Here is a 12,895-nt window from a genome sequence, read left to right as displayed (position 1 = left end):
TTTTTAGCAGGGCTTTTCACTGACATTGAGTGGCAGTGCATTTAGGATAAAACTTTCAGAAACACTTTGAGTGCAGTTTTTCACAGTTGTCATTCAGTACAGAGAAATAGCACGTTTTGCACATATACCCTAGAACTTAAAATTTAAAAAAAAGAAAAATTAACATAAAACCTAAAAAAAATAAATAAAGCCATGGTATTGATGGAAAAAAAAAGAATGTGTTTGCACAGATGAAGAGAGTGAAATAATACACAATGAAGACTCGGAAGTGTGGGAGGCAGAGGGGTTGAATAGAGGGATATTAATTAATAAATATAGTGTTTGTTATTTAAAAAAAAAAAGAAAGAAATAGACTTACCAATTAACTGAACTTTGAGGTAGGAACAAAAGGCTCTTTCTGAGGTCGTGGAGTCAAACAGGATAGGCAAGTGAACTCAAAGCCACTGACCTCTGTCTACAGGGAAGCCACAGGTCTAAGGGCCAGTCTAGATTCCCTTCAGACAATACCTTTGAATCTGCTGTGACAGGCGAGCCAGCGGGTAATCAATACCTCAAAGCCACATGCCATGGAATGTGGCTGCAAAATGTTTGGCTGGAAAAATACTCCAAGAGACTGTAACCAAACGCCTACCTTAGGTATTAAAAAACATCAATAAAGCAACCATTGAATGCCTAACTTAATCAGCGTAACTTACCAGTGGCCTCTCTGGGTTTAACTCATTGCAAAATGTACACCCCACGTAACTGAATGAGACGGCATTCTGTTCTGTTATTAGCTATAAAATCATTAAAAGGCAGGGGAAGTCAGCCAAATATGATGAGCTAGGATTTATAGCAGTTGGTCTGCAGCAGCTCTTTCTGTCAGTTGTGAAGACAGTGGTCTGTTAAGGCTGCTTGCAGTTTATAATATTAAAGCCATTTTATTTGCATATAAGAAAATGTTCCTTCCTCCCTCTCCTGGCAGGAGATGCTATGCCCAACTCATCCAAAAGTATTATTTACTCATTAAGGTATAAATTAACAAGCTGATGAACCAGAATGGTCGGGCCCTACTGAAGATATGAAGATGATCAGCAGGCTGCTTCTTGTCCTTTGGGTCTACTTTCAAAACTGCCCACTCAGAGAGAACTTTCCCGTCCTGGTGACCCACAGGGGTCCCAGATGTTGTCCTTACCAAGCCCTGTTTTATTTTCAGCTGGGCTCTTAACACCACTTAATGCCCTTTTGTGTATTGATTTGCTTAGTGTGTAGCCTCATTAGATCTTAAACTCTTTGTTTTGGGGGTTTGTTTGTTTTGTTTTTTTTTTTTGAGATGGAGTCTCACTCTGCCACCCAGGCTGGAATACAGTGGCACCATCTCAGCTCACTGCAATCTCCACCTCCTGGGTTCAAGCGATTCTCCTGCCTCAGCCTCCCAAGTAGCTGGGATTACAGGCGTGTGCCACCACACCTGGCTAATTTTTTTATTTTTAGTAGAGGCAGAGTTTCACCATGTTGGTCACGCTAGTCTCAAACTCCTGGCCTCAAGTGATCCACTTGCCTCGTCCTCCCAAAGTGCTGGGAATACAGACGTGAGCCACCACACCCAGCCAGATCTTAAACTCTTCAAGGGTTGAATTGGTTTGAGTGGTGGCTCTATTTTGCATTCCCTAGGATGGCCCTTGAGGTAGGCCAAATAATGGCTCCCCAAATGATATTCATGTTCTAATCCCCAGAACCTGTGACTATCATCTTTTTTTTTTTTTTTTGAGACGGAGTCTCATTCTGTCGCCCAGGCTGATGTGCCGTGGCACAATCTCCGCCTCCTGGTTCACGCCATTCTCCTGCCTCAGCCCCCCGAGTAGCTGGGACTACAGGCGCCCGCCACCACGCCCGGCTAATTTTTTGTATTTTTAGTAGAGACAGGGTTTCACCGTGTCTCGATCTCCTGACCTCGTGATCCACCCGCCTTGGCCTCCCAAAGTGCTGCGATTACAGGTGTGAGCCACCGCGCCCGGCCGACTATCATCTTATATGGTTAAAAAACAGGTCTTTACAGATATAATTAAGACTCTTGAGATGAGGAGATCATTCTGACTTATCCAGGGACCCCTAAGTTCCATGTCAAGTGTTCTTATATGAGGAAGGCAGAAGGATATTAGACACAGACAGAAGAGGAGGAGGCAACGTGACCACGAAGGCCGAGAGTAGAGTGAGGTGGTCACAGGCTGAGAAACACCAATAGCCACCAGAAGACAGAAGCAGCAAAGAAGGGGCTTTCTCCTAGAGTCCCCAGAAGGAGCACAGTCCTATTGCTACCTTGATTTCAAACTCTCAGACTCCAGAACTGAGTGAATGAATTTTTTGTTATTTAAGCCACTAAGTCTGTGGTAATTTGTTAGGGCTCCAACAGAAAACTAATAGAAAGATGGAGGCTTCTTTGTGTCTTCATCATTGTAACCCAGGTATCTAAAATGCTGTCTGTATATAGTAGGCACTCAATAAATGTTTGGTAAATGAATGGCTAAGAGAAACTTGGCAGTCAGGCAACTCTGGGTTTAAATCCTGGCTCTAATCCCAGCACTTTGGGAGGCCGAGGCAGGCAGATCACGAGGTCAGGAGTTCAAGACCAGCCTGGCCAACATGGTGAAACCCTGTCTCTACTAAAAATATAAAAAAAAAATTAGCTGGGCCTGGTGGTGTGTGCCTGTAATCCCAGCTACTCAGGAGGCTGCGGTAGGAGAATTGCTTGAACCGGGACCTGGGAGACAGAGGTTGTAGTGAGCCTAGATCATGCCACTACACTCCATCCAGCCTGGGCTACAGAGCGAGACTCCGTCTCAAAAAAAAAAATCCTAGCTCTTCCACATAAGTACTATGTAGGGCCAAGGCTCATTTCCTCCAAGCCTCAGTTTCCTGGTCTATAAAGTGGGATTTACTGTGGACCCCAAGAGGTGGCTGGAAAGATGGAGTCAGATCATGTACAGAATGCACTGAGCAGGGTGCCTGGTTTCCTACAGCACTGATCATCAAGCAGATAAAGGACCACTGCTAGTTGATTATGTTTTAATATTCCTTACAGGTTATTTGATACTCATCAATACGCAGCCTTATCCATTTATGTTTGATGTTTGGGTGGACGATGATGAAGAAATGGCTTTTGTGGCCTCCTGTTGCCAGGGAAAGGCACCAGTGCTTCCAGCCCAGCCATCGCCCTCACTTGACTTAGCTGCCTCTCATGCTTCTAGCGAGAGAGAAAACATACATATTGATCTCTCCTCCATCACTTCGACGTCAGTTACCTAATGTTTGCAAATGGGGAGAAAACACAGAACGCAATCAATCTACTTATTTTGGAAACTCTGCCCCACTTCCCCTCCTACATGCACACACTCTTCTCAGTGCAAACTGCTGAGCCCATGTTTCTCAATGACTTTCCTTGAAATGACAGGAATTCTGCTGACTCTAGGAACAACGCTTTTTCTTTTACTAAAGCATTTACTAAACTAGTTAAACAGGCTAATCTCTGCTCCCTGGAGACCTTCCCTTCAAACCGTGCCTCTGGTGAGTCGGTGACACTTTGATGGCAGGTGACACTTGTGTGGCACTTACTCTATGTTAAGCACAGTGCTGACCACTTCACACACCACACATTTAGTCCCTGCAACAACCCCATAAGTAGGTACAGTCCTTATCCTCATTTTCAGATGAAGAAAACAGCTCAGACAGGGTATGTTACACAAGAAACTGGATTTTGGCTGGGTACAGTGGCTCACGCCTGTAATCCCAGCACTTTGGGAGGCCAAGGCAGGTAGATCACGAGGTCAGGAGATCGAGACCGTCCTGGCCAACATGGTGAAACCCCGTCTCTACTAAAAATACAAAAATTAGCTGGGCGTGGTGGTGCATGCCTGTAGTCCCAGCTACTCAGGAGGCTGAGGCAAGACAATCGCTTAAACCCAGGAGGCAGAGGTTGCAGTGAGCAGAGATCATACCACTGAACTCCAGCCTGGGCAACAGAGTGAGACTCTGTCAAAAAAAAGAAAAAAAAGAAAAAGAAAGAGAGAGAGAGAGAGAGGAAAGAAAAAAGAATGGAAGGAAGGAAGGAGAAAGAGAGGCAGAGAGAGAGAAAGAAAGAGAGAGAGAAAGAGAAAGAAAAAGAAAGAAAGAAAGAAAAAAGAGAAAGAAAGAAGGAAGAAAGGAAGGAAAGAAGGAAGGAAGAAAGAAAGAAAGAAAAGAAAAGAAAAGGAAAAGAAAAGAAAAGAAAAGAAAGAGAAAGAGAAAGAAAGAAAGAAACTGCATTTCGGAGATACCTTTTCAACTCCAGAGCCGAAACTCAACACTGAGTTTAACTTTATTTCATGTCTGAGCCCGAGTCCTGGAAACAAATTTGAGAAGAGATTTGTGTCCAGGAGGCTTAGTGGGCAGTGCTGTCACAGTACACCCCTTTCCATCAGGGCCCAGAGATTATCGAGGCAGAATTATTCCCAGTACCCTGCTCTGGAAGTGTAGGTTGCTTTGTCTTTCTGGAGGGCAAGTTGGCAATAAGCATCAGACGTTTTAAAAGTTATCCAACTCATCCCTCCTTATGCACCATAGTTTTTTATTTTTAAACCAAAGTTTTTTGGTTTTCCTAATCAGGGGGAAAAATCATTATTGGTGGAGTATCTTACCCATATTCGGATGTCATACTCGGGTGTCATCGCAACGCTGCCTCGTACTAGCAGTGCCACCTTGGAGGTGTCATTTGTGCTGCCTATATCTGGTTCCCATATGTTTACAATGGTGGTAATAATAATAATACTGACCTTATAAGGAGTTTCTGTGGGGGTTAAATGAGTTAAAAGAGCAAAGTGCTTAAAACTGCCTGGCCCCATGTGAGTGCCACATAAGAGATAGTTAGCTATTTTCCTCATTCACACTGTAGGCCCATTTTGGGACACTGGTTTCTCTTGAGTCTGATTTTTGCTCACCAGGGCAGAAGTCCACGTGGTTTCCACCCTGGGACAATCCATGATACGCCCCTTCTCATTTAAGTCCCCTCCAGTTCGGGGCCACTCCAGCTCAGAAGCCCCATGCCCCTCTCTGGGCAGGTTTTACTCAAGTGCTGAGCCAGGGCTGTGGTTCTATGAGGTCAGGATAAGGTTAAGGACGCAGTTAGCTGGAGTGGAAACAAGAGGTCCATTGCAACATAGCATAAAACCAGCTCCCAGAAGAGGAAGCAATTGTATTTTAACGAGAAAGGAATGAGTTTTTGTCGGGAAACCAGCCCATTTCGCAAAAATCTCAGTAAAATCTTGGTACAGTCATTGCTTTCTCAACAGCAAACAGTTAAGCAGGTTCTGTTCCTCCCCCCACCCACCACCACCATGATCTTTAAGAAGGCTCCAAGGAAATTCAAATTAAATTCTTGACAAAGCATTCGTTTCTCTGCAGCCACTGTGGAAGAGCAGAAAAAGCTCAGGTCACAACCCTGGCTTTTATTCCTCCTTTCCACTTATTATGTTGTTACTTCCACTTTGTGGACCTTAATTTCTTTAAGAGCTTGAGAAGAGGAGAATAAGATATTAAATGGAAATAACCTAAAATGCCTTTATAATGAGATTTATGCAAATGCAAATTATCAATAGTATTAAATCAAAAGACACATCCTATGTTCAATAAGTACCAAGAGGCTGTGGCAGAGGCATTTACTGCTCACCAAAGTCCACTTGTTCTCCCATGTGTTCCAGCCCCCGGCAGTTAGATGGGGTCATGTGACTAGTCCTGGACAATGGGTTATCAGTTGATGTGACCTGCATCGCTTCCTGCCAAAGCATTGAAGAGCTGGCACTTCATCTTCCAGTTCCTCTCTTTTCTTGCCCTGATGACTGTGAAGAACATTTGTTGGGATCTTGGTGTGCTCATCAAGCTGGGTCCCTGAGTCAATGTGTGGAGCAGAATCCCTACTGACCTTCACGAAACAAGTAGCATGAATGAGAAATAAGCTCTTGTTTTGATAAGCCACTCAGATTTCAGGATTAAGTTGTTGCTCTAACAGAACCTACCCTACTCTCACTCAATAGGTAAATGAATTCAGATGGATTTTGCTCTACAAACTCAAAAATCAAAGTAACGTAGCACTGGTTTATTTTTCAAAAGTCCAATCACCTCGGACTCTAGGCCCTCTTTTCTGTTTGGTTGGCTAGAAATTTAGTCTGAGTCATCACTGGAGCTCCTTATCCCAAGCCCCTCATGTTGGGTCAATGTCCTTAGGGCATCTGGGAGCACATTTGAGGAGGACCCGTAGTCCATGTTCCATCACCTGGTCTCGTGCAGGTGGGTAGCACTGTTGGTTCTGCATCAAGTTCAAACACAGGATTATTGGCTAAGGCTGGGTTTCTGGTGCCTAAAATGAGTCTTTCTCTGCACACACCTAACCGTTCCCCAGCACACTGGATCACCTCCAAGAAATAGGCCAGACACAGACCCCAGTCAGCTCTCCTTTCCTAACCTTGGAGTCTCTTCATGCTTCCCCAAAATTCTGTGCTTTATGCACTTTCACATTCTCTGTTAAATCCCCCTGCCTAGCAAATGCCTTCACTGAGCCTAGACTTGTTTTTTTTTTTTTTTTTTTGAAATGGAGTCTCGCTCTGTCACCAGGCTGGAGTGCAGTGGCATGATCTCTGCTCATTGCAACCTCCGCCTCCCGGGTTCAAACAATTCTTCTGCCTCAGCCTCCTGAATAGCTGGGACTATAGGCACCTGCCACCATGCCCAGCTAATTTTTTTTTTTTCGTATTTTTAGTAGAGACAGGGTTTCACCATGTTCACCAGGATGGTCTCGATCTCTTGACCTCATGATCCGCCCGCCTCGGCCTCCCAAAGTGCTGGGATTACAGGCATGAGCCACTGCACCTGGCTGAGCCTAGACATTTTTAAAAATCCAAGGAAGGAGTGAGAGAAGCCTGGCTACCTGTCTAAACTTCCACTTGGTCCTGGATCCTAAACACCCTCTGAGGCAAGGAACACAAAGGCCCAGCTATCTTCTGAGAACAGGGGTGGGTAAAATTCTGGAAGAACAAAAAACACATTAATATCTCAATAAATTATCCTACCACATGGGTGACTGATCATGCTGAGGAGGAAAGGAGGCCAACATTTGCAATCATTCTCTCGGTTTGCAAATCAGGTGGAAAGATAATACCCCGCAAATTAGCACTAGCTCACAGGCCAAGGACTTGAAAGAATTTAATCTGAGTGAGCCACAAGGAAATTTGCTTATGAACCATGAAAATATGTGCCCCAGCCTAACCCCGTATTGTACCCACCTACATGCAGATTCCCCAGCATTCAAATCCATCTCTCTTTCAAATGCCCATGCCTGTATGATAGGCAGTAAGGCAGAATTCAGACACTTTTGAAAATAAATATATTCTGGTAAACCTTTGATTATTAGAGGACCCAGGGGGTGGATTTTTAAAGCTCCTGCTTTGTCTTGGTCCTCTCAGAGTATTGCCTTTACACCACATTTCTTCTTTTTCATTCAGGAAAATGGTAGTGGAAAGAGAGGACACCTGTCTATCCAATGTCACTTGCTAATAGTGTGTGTGTTTGCGTGTGTGTGTGTGTGGTGTGTGTGAAACATATATTTATTTATTTTAGGATTACACAGTTGGAAGATTGAAAAGAACTACAATTATGACATTTAAATAAATCAATGTTGCATCTTTTGCAACTAACACGTGTGTTAGTGTTTATCAATATGCTTGTTAGGTTGGTAGAAGTCTGACAACTAAATGCTTGCTGACTCAAATTGGTTTTCTTTTTTTAAACAAGTAACATTTTTAATTTTTTGCTGTGCAGAAGCTATAGAAGGAGTGGAGAGGCTCTGAGGAACGCTTTTATGCTGTCTATGGAAAATATTAAATTACACCGAGTCCAAAATCCATCATAGCAATTTTCAGGCCATCATCAGAGGATTAAGTGCTTTATTTGCTCATTATTCTATGGCTGTAGCCCAGGATGTCTAACTCAGCATTACTGACATTTGGGGCCAGATAATTTTCTCTTGTGCAGAGCTGTCCTTTGCATTGGAGGATGTTTACAACAGCCCTCGGCACTCTCCCCACCAACTATGACAACCAAGTATGTCTCCAAACATTGCCAAATGTCCCCTGAGGGGTAAAATCGCCCCCAGTGGTGAACCGCTGGTCTACAGCAAGGAGGCAACAGTTCTACATAAAGGGAGATTCTGCAGCTGCAAGGCCCCTGTGCTGTGTGAATCATCACATCACAATTAGGTTGAGGAGCTCTGCAGTCCAGCTTTAATATTTCATGTTTCCCAAAATGTGTCATGTACCATACAGAATAGAGGGGAATTGGTGTGTGCTACGTAAGGAAATGGTTTAAGAGATGTTCTCTGAGCAGGAGCCTTCATGGCAGGACTTCTGCAAGCCCTGACTGTCTTTCTGCACATGGTCACTCCCTCAGAGTGGTCACCATTGGCAGCTCTTTCTAAGTTTATTTGTATGGAGCTAGATGTTTTGGATCTTAGCTCTATAGCCCAAACAAGAATCTGGGAAACTTGGCCCGGATAGAAGGCATCTGCTAGTTCCCTGACTCAACTCTGGGGACTCTTAGATGAGGGATCATTCTTTCATTCTTCTCCAGGAAGTCTGAAAGTTGTTGTGAGGGTAGAGAAGCAGATTTTTTACTATAGACAGAGTCCTAGCTCCTAGAATGTCCCTCCTGGCCTGCCCTAGGCAACTAGCTCAGTCTGGGGCCATTTTGACTCAGATCTGTTAGGCTATCCAAAATCAACAGGGCTGAGCAAAATCAACAGGGCAAGTCTAGCCACTTTGATAAAACCATTTAAAACAATCATATTTTGATTCCTAATTTTTTCTCAGATTTGCTCATCAGTTAAGCAAGTCGTTTTGTCCCTAGGTCCCCAACTACATGTAACTAACATTTTCTGTAGTACCCCCCACTAAGTGTCTGAAAGGTGTCTACAGTGAGGATCTCCCTGCCCAGACTGAGCACCCTCACAGCATTTATGGACTTACAGGTCTCTCTCCCTGGGGAGGAGGCTGGGACAGTCAGAAGGGAGCCTTGGGCTCAGGGCTGCAGCATGAGGAGCCAGGAAGTGCCAAATGGACCATGATGCAGTCAGCATATAGGGTCATGATGCAGAGTTTGGCCTAGGAAGCCAGTCGGCCAGGTCCAAATCACTGCACTGTGCCTGCCACTCACCAGGCAGGTGACCTTGAGCTAGCTCAAGTCAGTTTCCTGACTTACGTCAGTTTCCTCGTCTGTAAAATGGGCCAACAATGGACCTATCTTATGAGGTTGTTGTGAAGAGTCATGAGCCAGCGCATGTGAAGTCTTCATAAAAGGTGCTGGCACAGAGCCAGGGCTCCAGAAATGGTGACAATTATTACATGTGAGGGTGTGGGGGATCAAAGCAAAAAGTGCTTGAGGCAGGTATGGGGGCAGGGTCTAGAGAGCCAGAGAGGACCATGGCACCACGAATTTGGAGCTGGCTGAGCACTGGGCTTTTATGCTCTTATGGGAGCTTGTTCCATTGGCTGGCCAGACCCATTTAAAGGGCTCGGCATGCAGCCAAGTTTCAGAATTCGGGATGAGATAAAGAAGCAAGAACCTCTCTCCAGCCTAACACCATCCACTTCCCCAGGGTTAGCTCCTTGGCAAGGGAAAGGCCATTCTTAGGGGGCACCCTTTGGACTTGGTTCTCAGAAACAGCAGTGCCTAAACACCACGCTCTGCCCGGTGGTTTCCATTGGTTCCATCAGCTGTAACTGCCAATGGCTGATTATGTGTGTGTGTGTGTGTGTGTGTGTGTTTTATAAAATATATATCATATATAATATATATATAAAGTAAAGTGAAGACATATGTATATAATATATATGTAAAGTAAAGTGAACCTGTGTTGGCCAGGGTGGTCTTGAACTCTTGGCCTCAGGCAATCCTCCTGCCTTGGCCTCTCAAAGTGCTAGGATTACAGGCATGAGCCACCGTGTCTGGCCTGCTTGTATGTTTGTAAAAGCCACCAAAACACATTACTACAAACTGAGTGACCTAAAACAACATAAATTTATTCTCTTACATTTCTGGAGGCCAGAAGTCCAAGCTCAAGATGTATGCAAGGCTGTGTTCCCTCCTGAGGCTCTAGGGGAGAATCCATTTCTTATCTCTTTCAGCTTCTGGTGACTCCAGGAATTTCTTTCTTAAAAAAATATTGATACATAATAGTTGTACCTATTGACTAGTGGCCACCTCATGCCAGTCTCTGCCTCTGTGGTCACATCGCCTCATCCTCTTTTCTCTGTCTTCTTCTCTATGTGTCTGTTTTATAAGGGTTCTTGTAATTACATGTAGGGCCCACCCAAATAACCCAGGATCATCTCTCCATCTCAAGATTCTTACTTTAATCATATCTGCCAGCCCATTTGGACACATAGGGTATGTACAAGCCCAGAGATTAAGACGCAGATCTCTTTGGGGGCATCATTATTCAGCCTACCCCAGGGACCATCCTACGAAATGCCAAATAGAGCTCTTGACTTCACCTTGGTAAGCAGAACTCAGGTAATGGGGAAATTAAGCAGGAGTTGGAAATAATTCGTCACAGTGTTCCTTCCCCTTTGTGAAGGATAAAGTTACCAATACTGAGTCCCAGAAGTCATAGTAACAATAACTCACATGATGCTACGGTTTGAATGCTTGTCTTCTCCAAAATTCATGTTAAAACTTAATCTCCAATGTGGCAATATTGAGAAGTGGGGTCCTTAAGAGGTGATTGAGTTATGAGGGCTCTACTGTCACGAATGGATTAACTCATTTATGGATCCATGGATTAACAGATTAACGGGTTATCATGGGAGTGGGTCTCGTGGTGTTATAAGAAGAGGAAAGGAAACTGGAGCTAGCACACTCAGCCCCCTCGCCATGTGATGCCCTGTGCCACCTCAGAACTCTGCAGAGGATCACTTAAGCCTAGGAGTTTGAGACCAGCCTGGGTAACATAGGGAGACCCTGTCTCTACAAAAATAAAAAAAATTAGCCGGGCATGGTGGCACATGCCTGTGGTCCCAGTTACTTGGGAGGCTGAGGTGGGAAGATCACTTGGGCCTGGAAGGTTGAGGCTGCAATGAGCCATGACAGCACCACTGCACTCCAGCCTGAGTGACAGAGTGAGACCCTGTCTCAAAAAAAAGAACTCTAGAGAGAGTTCCCACCACCAAGAAGGGTCTCATCAGATGTCCCCCTCAACCTTGGACTTCCCAGCCTCTAAAACTGTAAGAAATAAATGTGGCTAGGTGTGGTGGCTCATGCCTGTAATCCTAGCACTTTGGGAGGCCGAGGCAGGTGGATCACCTGAGGTCAGAAGTTCAAGACCAGCCTGGCCAACATGGTGAAACTCTGTATCTACTAAAAATACCAAAAAAATTAGCTGGGCTTGGCATGGTGGCTGGCACCTGTACTCCCAGCTATTTGGGAGGCTGAGGCAGGAGAATCACTTCAACCCGGGAGGCAGAGGTTGCAGTGAGCCAAGATCACACCACTGCACTCCAGCTTCGGCGACAAGAGCTAAACTCTGCTGAAAGAAAAAAAAGAGAAAGAAAGGAAAGAAAAGGAAAGGAAGAGAGAGAGAAAGAGAGAAAGAAAAGAAAGAAAGAAAAAGAAAGGAAATAAAGAAAAAGAAAGAGAGAAAGAAAGAAAATAAAAAGAAAGAAGAAAGAAAGAAAGAAAGAGAGAGAGAAAAGGAAAGGAAAGGGAGAAGTGTTATTTCTTATAAATTGCCCAGTTTCAGATATTTTGTTATAAGCAACAAAAAACGGACTAAGAAACATAAACTTTAATTCATTTAATCCTCACTAAAATTCTATAAGGTGGGTACATTTATTATCCTGACTTTTCACATGAGGTGAGGTGCAGAGAGGTTGGGTAACTTGCCCTAGGTCACACAGCTGTGAGTGGCAGAGCCAGGACTCGGGATGGGGGATCTGCCTCTCCCACCTTTCCCCCTTTCTAGATTCACAAACCCATCACTAATGGTGACTCTGATTTATAGATAGAGCAGCATTTGCCACATATCACCTCCTCCTTAAAATCAAGCTTTGATTCATGAGCTAGCTGAAGCAGATAATCTTTCAGGGCTGAAAGGACAGCCTCCAAAGGGTGGGTGCGTTTCTCTTTGGGGAGGTGAAATGAGAAGCAATTAGGAGCTCACTTTGGGGTCTAGCAGATCACTGCAGCTCCGGCTCGCTCACATTGCCTCGGAGCTTTGTTTGGACTTCCCTTGGCCTCTAGGACACAGAAATAAATGGGCGAGGAGGCAGATGAACAGAAAGGGAAGCAATGAGAAAAATGGTTTTTGAGCCCATGAGATGGAGCAGTGGGAAGAAGTCAGTCAACAAGTCTTAAAACAAAAATAAATAAATAAAATTAAAAAGAAAAAAGAAACAATTCTTCAGCCTGTTTATGACAACCCATAGAATTCTGATCATGAGTCAGCTCGTTCTGCTGAAGATGCATTTTGGGGAGAGTTGATCGTTCTGCATAATTCTATCATGAACACAGGCAGCCGGCACAAATGCAGTGCTGAGGTTTCAGAAATGAAGCCCATTCCAACAGTGAACACCAAAAAGCCATTTCCAAAAGCCCATGCCTTTCTTGGCCCAGTTACTTCTACTCAGTGTTACTGCTCCGATGTTCTCATACTCAGAAACTGGTTAGAAGAATCAAGAAAGTCCACTGGATAAGGACCCAGACTTAATGTCTCTGAAAGTGCTCAACAAATATGTCTGGATTGTGAATTGCACAATTGCCTGTCAGAGGCAGATTTACCATGAAGCTGATGAAGCCTCAGCCCACTTCCCCTCACTTCCCCTGTGGGTGCTGAATGCTG

At 44.5% G+C, this 12,895-nt stretch overlaps 1 protein-coding gene and 1 long non-coding RNA gene across 4 annotated transcripts in view; one reads left to right on the top strand and one right to left on the bottom strand.

Annotated features, from left to right (window-relative positions):
* The window catches only part of FAM20A (FAM20A golgi associated secretory pathway pseudokinase), a 68,020-nt gene that overhangs the window by 16,395 nt on the left and 38,730 nt on the right, over positions 1-12,895 (top strand). The window lies entirely within an intron of this gene.
* On the bottom strand, positions 3,036-9,276 carry LOC129051424 (uncharacterized). 2 transcript variants are annotated; one of them, XR_010138007.1, is made up of 4 exons: positions 9,027-9,276; positions 6,935-7,031; positions 5,681-5,932; positions 3,036-3,281 (listed from the first exon to the last, which is right to left on the bottom strand). It is a non-coding gene; the product is annotated as an uncharacterized LOC129051424 (long non-coding RNA). The 2 variants fall into 2 exon arrangements; XR_008515687.1 differs by having other exon boundaries at positions 5,681-6,316; positions 9,027-9,253.

This window comes from Pongo abelii, chromosome 19, assembly GCF_028885655.2.
Source record: "Pongo abelii isolate AG06213 chromosome 19, NHGRI_mPonAbe1-v2.0_pri, whole genome shotgun sequence".
Classification (NCBI taxonomy): Eukaryota; Metazoa; Chordata; class Mammalia; order Primates; family Hominidae; genus Pongo; species Pongo abelii.
This window is presented reverse-complemented; position numbering and strand designations above follow the sequence as displayed.